Source organism: Rattus norvegicus, chromosome 10, assembly GCF_036323735.1.
Source record: "Rattus norvegicus strain BN/NHsdMcwi chromosome 10, GRCr8, whole genome shotgun sequence".
Lineage (NCBI taxonomy): Eukaryota > Metazoa > Chordata > Mammalia > Rodentia > Muridae > Rattus > Rattus norvegicus.
In genome coordinates, this window is record NC_086028.1 from 66,675,970 (window position 1) to 66,682,500 (window position 6,531).

Consider the following 6,531-nt stretch of genomic DNA (forward strand, 5'->3'; position numbering starts at 1 on the left):
ATTACCTGCATGCACCACCAGGACTGTGTAGGCAAACAAGTTTTCATTTTAATAGAAAGGTGTGTGTGTGTGTGTGTGTGTGTGTGTGTGTGTGTGTGTGTGTGTGAGAGAGAGAGAGAGAGAGAGAGAGAGAGAGAGAGAGAGGCAGAGACAGAGACAGAGAGACAGAGAGAGACAGAGACAGAAAGACAGAGAGAAATATGAGGAGGAAGAGAAGGAAGGAAGGAAAATGTTGGCTGAATGCAGACTTCAGCCTCTATACTAGAGGCTTTTCATCTGATACTCAGCCCATCATTGACAGTCACATATTGACTATCTATTTGGGCCTGGCCACTGGAGATGCCATGGCAAACAAACAAGCTAGGCCCTGGCTTTATGGAACTCATGGCACCATGGGAGAACAGCTATTAAGTAGATATTCACACAAAGGATTAATTAAAGGAGGCTGTGGTGATGGCTTTGGAGAAAGACAGGAAGGATGTCTGAGAGCCTGTCACCATCTGCCCTAAACTAGTTCAAGATGCTGAGGGAAACTCTGCAGGGGTGGGGGAGGGATTTCAAACTGGAACCTGAAGGCTGAGCAGGTTACTGGGTGAAGAACACAGGAGAGGTCAATCCAGGCAGAAATGGAAAACACACTCTAAGTCAGGAAAGACACAGTGTCGAGCAGCTGAAGAGTGTGAAAGAATGAATGGAGATCAGCCCAAAGACGGCCAGGGATGCTTTCAGCACCAGATCCCAGAGGGCCCTGTGAATTATGGGAAGAACTTAGGTAGAAACCAGAAGAGCAACAGGTAGCTGATGAAGGACTTTGAACAGGACAGTGCTCTGCTAATAGTTGTGGATTTGAACTGACTACTTCACTGAGGAGAGAGCACAAGAGTGTATGTCATAAGCCAGACGCCTTAGCTACTTTCTCACTGCTGTGACCAGGCACCCTGGCAAGAGCAACTGAAGGGAAAAAGGATTTATTTTGGCTTAGAGTTCCAGACACATGCGGGTTGACATGGGAGAGAAGGCATAGTAGCAGTCAGGAATTGCAGGATAGTTAGAGCTGGAGTCTGGCTAGTTAGGTTGCATTTGCATAAAAGGGAGCAGAAAGCAATCAGGAAGTAATACCAGGAGAAAAAAGCCTCAAGGCCCACCTCCAGTGAGTCACTTTCTCAAGAAGGCCCCACTTTCTAAACGTTCCACACTCACATAGGGGACCAAGTGTTTGAACACATAAGTCTACGAGGAATGTTTCACACTCGGATAGCATCAGGCAGAGAGCTTGTTGGGTTGGTCCGGAGACCACAGGGGTGGATGGAGAAGAGTGAGAGATTTCTGGTAGGCTGGGCACACAAGATCTAATGGTAAAAGATGTGTGTGAGGCAAATGAATCTGTTACAAATGATGACCGGATTTTGACCCATGCAACAGAATGGATGGTGATGTCACTACTGCTGATGACACATATGGATTATTTAGAGGTTGGTAGCATCTGCTTTTGTGTTTTACTTGGAGCCTCAGAAAAGCCTTTCTTCTGCAGATAAGAAAGATGGAGTTCCAGAGTGGTCAAGGAACTAGGCTTAGGTTGCAAAGGACCTTGTTGGAACCTTGGCAGAAAGATAGCTTTCTATCCAGAGATTCATGTGGGAGCTGTATTGGATTTGGGCCTGGTTGCTTTGTCACTGTGTGGCACAAGAAGTTTACATTCACAGAATGTTGTCAGCCTGAACAAGACCCTTCTGGGTCTCCAACAAGGTTTGACCCCTGCTGAGCCCTGCCCTTGCATGTGGAAGCCTTTTGTCCCCAACTGGGAACAGTCTGGCCAGGTACTTCTCACCTGAGTCAGAATTAGGCTGGCCTTCCTGGTTATTTCCCTAATTTATTCAGGCCACATAGTCGGTCCTTTGTTACCGAAGTCTCAGCCAGGGTTCCCCACTGTGCTTGACAGATACCTGCTAAGTGGTGTTCTTTGGATATATAGTTTGGTCAATAAAGAAACCAGAGGCTCTCTTCCTCTTCTGGCTTGACACGAATAACCTGTGTGTGTGTGCTTTTTTCATCCCACAGGCTTTCGCCCGATTCTCGGTACCGTGTCGGTGCAGGCGCCGACAAATGGAGGTCCCACCGAGATCGGAGAAGAAAGGAGTACTGTTGGGACGTCCCGGGAGCCCGGCCGGCATAGAAGCAGGGACGGATTGGGGTAAGATGGGCCAGAAAAGGCCTGGATGATTTGGGCTAGCCTGAGTAAAACTTGTCATATAAATGGGACAAGGTAATAGTAAAGCGTTTTTACATATGCGTTCTTTTAGAGTTATGTTTTAGTCTTTGGACCCCGACTAGAGATAGTTTACACCCTAGACATGAGAGAGAATGGGCTTAGAAAAACAGTCCTACCGGACTCTTCGCAGATGCTTTGGAGAAAGAGAAAAACTTTTCAGAGCTCTCCTGGGAACAGAAGAAAGGCAGGAGACGTCCTGCCTCTCTGCTGGCTCCTATTGGAGAAATGCTTATTTCTGGTTCTGGGTTCCATAGGTAGGATATGTGGGTCCCTTCGGAGGGACACCATCTAGAATTTTCCCTCTTTGTCTATTGTCTGTCCCTGGTGCACCAGGCTGTCCATGTCTGTCAGTTTATGTCTGTGGTTTTTGTTTCTCGTTGCTTAAATGTTTTATGTCTCGTGGTCAAAAGAAAAAAATGGTAAAAACTTTATCTGCCAGTCGTTCACACCTTGACTTGGTTTTAACTCGTTTCAAAAAGAGAACAATGAATAAAAAAAACAGTTTCAATTGGCTTTTGGAGCCTACATCTGTAGCTAGAAGCCTAAGTCTGCTGGACAAGCTCCCCAAGGGCTGGCTAAATGTTTATACTAGCCTATCCTAAAGACACTAGGAGCTTCACAGCTTCTATGATAATAAAACTGAAAAATCTTTGACTGTGATTATTGGACTCAACAGGTGACATGGTGCTTGGTGTAAATATTAAAGACATGTTTAGCCACTTCAATTTTGTTTCTGATTGGTTTTAAATGTATAAATATGCTGTACATGCCTTGGTTATGTACTATTGGCTTTTAAGTTATTAGATATGGTTAAAAGGTGTAACATTGGTAAAAGAAAGTTGGCTTAAAACTGTAATTTGGATAAAGTCATTCTAGATAACATGTGATATGAGCCAACCTAGGGAAACAGGTCTAAATTGAGGTAATATTTTTATGGAATTCTTATCCTAGAAACCAGGCTTCTAAAAGAATTTAGGACATTGTCTATTCATATATAAGAATTCATATATAAGAATTGACAGTCAAACTTTGTATCTATATTCTGATGATAATTCCACTGCCCCAAGAACAGCTGCCTAGTCACATACTCAGAATTCAGGTGACTTTCCAAAGTTGTGACTGTGCTCTGGTGTTACAAGGAGAACTTAAAGATTGTGATTAAAGATTGCCAGTGTTACGTTGACTAACTCAAACTTATTTATAATTTAAAAAAAAAATCAAACAGGTAGAGATTGTTGCAAGATTTATGAAAGATTGATGAGGTTTTAGAACTTGTGAGAACATTACAGCCAGTTTGCTTACTCCAACGGCCATTCCAAGATAGATTTAGAGGATTATTTTTATACAATTTGTTTACATCCTGGTGATTGTGAGTTTTCATTTCGTGAGCTTGCTTATAATTTTAGAGAGCCCACAAAGTGATATCATTAAAATTTTTACCAAAGAATGGCTAATAGCCTTATATTATGTAATTTTGTTGCTTCTTCAATGTAAGAAGTTAGAACTTTAAATCTTTAAGTGTATATAGAAATTTTTACTACAAACCTTTGCTCTCAAAATGAGCTTTAATATTTGGGGAGTAGCTGTTACACTACTCCAGAAAAGAATATTTGAAGCTAATTTTAAGCTTCTAAAGATATGTTAATTGGCTAAGTACCTCACCTTACCAGAGGACTTAAGCCTTCCTTTGTTATCCTCATTGGAGATAAAGCTTCAGTTGTGTTAATACAGAACTGTAGACTAGAGTCATGGAAGTATTTTAAAATAGAAACCTGGTAAAACATATCTTATTCCAAACAACAATTAAATTGGTTATTACAAAATAACTGATATTTGGCCTATCACATATACAAATTTTTCAGACAAAGTTGGTAATTTTACTCTTTACATGTTTTTGTATTTCCTGTATATTTGTACATACAACCCATAGGAAATGCGCTTACTGTATTTATAGGTGGTTCATCTAATGAAAAGGCTACATGTATGATTGGATCACTTGTTTATTCTCTTGAGTTTCTGTTGCTTCAGCACAGATTATTAGATTACATCCTGTAGCCACTGTTTTTAAATCAAGCTTTCTATTCACATACTGATAGCCAATGTGTGGCTTGTGTTTTACAATTGATTTCAATTACTTAATGCTTTATTAGAACAAGTTTTCTACATGAAATCAGTGAGTGATTTCAGTGTAAATTGTCTGACAACTCACTGTCCTTTCAGTGCTCTGGCTCAGACAACTAAACAAAACCATAGACCCAGCTCTTTGAAAATGATAATAGAGTTGATATGAAAAGAGAAAGACTCCATTTGCTTACTTTCAATTCCCAGCCTCGCCCTGCCAGCTCAGAGATTTCTAATATGACTAAATTTGGATGATATTTACATTTCTAATTAATACTTATGTTTAGGTAAATAAAGTTTGTGAGGTGCTAGAGAGATGGCTTAGTGGTTAAAAACACTAAGCTGTTACTTTATAGGACATTTAAGAACTCAAACTAGATTGCCTAGACCCCTTAACGAGGGAGGACAATGATACTAGACAGTTTATATCTTAATAAATAAAAAGGGGGAGTTATCCCTGTATGCTAAATAATGCTCCTTTTATTTCTATTATAAAATTTGGGTGCCAAGGAACACTCTTGAGTGTTTATGACACCCTACAACTATACATATTTCTGACTAGGTGAAATAGAAAGATTCACATATTGGCATGATCCTGTTCAGGTATTTTTATGGGGAAGAGGGAATGTTTGTGTTTTTTCTACAGGATGCTACAAGAGTGTGCCAGCTGCCAGAGGTGGTTGCTGAGACTTGCTGATCCTGGTTACAAGAAGATTCAGCTCTCGTGATTCGGGTCCCTGGAGTCATTCCTCTGCCCTGAGAGGAAGATAGAAGATCCCCCCTCACTCCCCTGGTGACTCTTGCTGCCTTAACTGGTGTTGTCATCTTACAGTCTATAGCTTCACAAGAATGCCATCTGCGTGAAGCTGCTATAGACTGGGGAACTCTGCCCTGTTTGTACAGATCTCAGACATGGTTCCCTTGCCTGCTGGTTGTTCAGAGAAGAATGGCTGATCCTGAACTGTCCTGGCTATACGTTATTTTCGCTGCTATTGTAGCAGCCATTTACTGCTGCAGACATTGTGTCTGCAGTGTCTGAAGTTACCCTCCCCCCATTCTATTGTTAGACAAACACAGTGGGTGAACTTTCTGGAGTAGTTGTTTACAATTGGGAATTCTAAATTGTATTACAGGTCTAAATTTTATTACAGGAGCCGCTCAACGTCCTTGTGCTTTTCACATGCTGAGGAGAACCAATAAGACAATGTACTTGATTAGGTGCCCACTACTTATCAGGAGAGGCTCAACTTCCACAATCTCCTAAATTACTATCATCTGGCTCCTACTTTTTCGCCCCTGGGCTCAAGTAAGAGGAATGAGAAGATGACCCGATGTAGTTTTCCTCAGCGACGGGCAACTTCCTCTGACCCTTGACCAATCTAGACACGGACCCTTGAGGGCGACAAGGTGGTCCTATGTCAGATAGGCTGGGGTTCGAGAGGTCGATCCTAAGACAGAGGTGACTACGCCCCGTTTAAATGTACGGGCCGGTCAAATGCTCCTCTGCCCAGTTTCTCCCTCCTTAACAACACACACAGTTAGCCCAGAACGGTGTGTTACAACATAATTTCATTCCTAGCCATTGGGGTGCAGTCCTAACTACAAGAGTGGCTCGCCATGGCCGAGCTGGGCACTCTGTGAGGCATGTCTGATCTCTCTCAGACCACTACTTCCACCTAATGGTCTTTTATAAAAGAAATACGGAGGAGTTGTGGGAGCTGTATTGGATTTGGGCCTGGTTGCTTTGTCACTGTGTGGCACAAGAAGTTTACATTCACAGAATGTTGTCAGCCTGAACAAGACCCTTCTGGGTCTCCAACAAGGTTTGACCCCTGCTGAGCCCTGCCCTTGCATGTGGAAGCCTTTTGTCCCCAACTGGGAACAGTCTGGCCAGGTACTTCTCACCTGAGTCAGAATTAGGCTGGCCTTCCTGGTTATTTCCCTAATTTATTCAGGCCACATAGTCGGTCCTTTGTTACCGAAGTCTCAGCCAGGGTTCCCCACTGTGCTTGACAGATACCTGCTAAGTGGTGTTCTTTGGATATATAGTTTGGTCAATAAAGAAACCAGAGGCTCTCTTCCTCTTCTGGCTTGACACGAATAACCTGTGTGTGTGTGCTTTTTTCATCCCACAGGCTTTC

At 42.4% G+C, this 6,531-nt stretch overlaps 1 protein-coding gene across 1 annotated transcript in view; it reads right to left on the reverse strand.

Moving 5' to 3' along the window:
* Positions 1-6,531, reverse strand: part of Asic2 (acid sensing ion channel subunit 2) — a 1,069,930-nt gene that overhangs the window by 307,662 nt on the left and 755,737 nt on the right.